The sequence below is a fragment of the Trichechus manatus genome, unplaced genomic scaffold, assembly GCF_000243295.1.
Source record: "Trichechus manatus latirostris isolate Lorelei unplaced genomic scaffold, TriManLat1.0 scaffold00206, whole genome shotgun sequence".
Lineage (NCBI taxonomy): Eukaryota > Metazoa > Chordata > Mammalia > Sirenia > Trichechidae > Trichechus > Trichechus manatus.
The window spans coordinates 1,961,543-1,962,633 of record NW_004444142.1 but is presented as its reverse complement, the minus strand read 5'-3'; positions in this window follow the sequence as shown (position 1 = coordinate 1,962,633).

Genomic DNA, 1,091 nt, shown 5'->3' with positions numbered 1-1,091 from the left:
GTGCCTTGGAAAAGAAAGTATACTTGGCTGCTGTTGGGTGCAGTGTTCGGTATATGTTTATGAGATCAAGTTGGTTGATTGTAGCATTTAGCTCTTCCGTGTCTTTGTTGAGCTTCTTTCTGGATGTTCTGTCCTTCACCAAAAGTGGAACTGTCTATCTCTCTCTTCAGAGCTGTTAGAGTCTGTTATATGTATTTTGGAGCCCTGTTGTTGGGTGTCTAAATATTTATTATAGTTATGTCCTCTTGGTGTATTGACCCTTTAATCATTATATAGTGCCCTTCCTTGTCCTTTATGGTGGATTTTAGTTTAAAGTCTATTTTGTCAGAGATTAATATTGTCACTGCTGCTCTTTTTTGAGAGTTGTTTGCTTGAAATATTTTTTTCCATCCTTTGAGTTTTAGCCTGTTTGTGTCTTGAAGTCTAAGCTGTGTCTCTTGTAGGCAGCATATAGATGGAGCATGCTTTTTTATCCAATCTGTCACTCTCCGTCTCTTTATTGGTGCATTAAGTCCATTTACATTCAGCGTAATTATTGATAGGTATGAGTTTGGTGCTGTCATTCTGATATCTCTTTTTGTGTGTTGTTCACAGTTTCTTTGTTCTCCTCAATTTTCTGTGCTGAGTCGTTTTTCTTTATGTATTTTTTTTTTTTTCATCTTTTTCTTTGCAGTAGATTTTGTGTTTGCTGGGTCTTTACGTTTTTCTACTTTTTTATTTTGATTTGTAGGATTGTTAGTTTCCTTTGTGGTTATCTTAATATTTATCCCAATTTTCCTAAGTTTATACCAGTCTTTTATTACTTTATATCACCTTAACTTCCCCTCCATATGAAAAATCAATGTCACCATTTTTTAAGGCCCCCTTTTTTTTTAATGTTGTCCTTTTTTACATATTGATATCTGTTTCCCTATTTTCAATGTTTTAGCTTTGATGTATTTTTTATTTCTGTATCTGAGTCAATATCTGGTTGCTCTGTCCTGTGTTCTAGTCTTGCATTGTTAGCTGGTGTTATTGATTATCTAACTGTAGGACTCCTTTTAGTATTTCTTGTAATTTTAGTTTTGTTTTTACAAATTCCCTGAACTTCT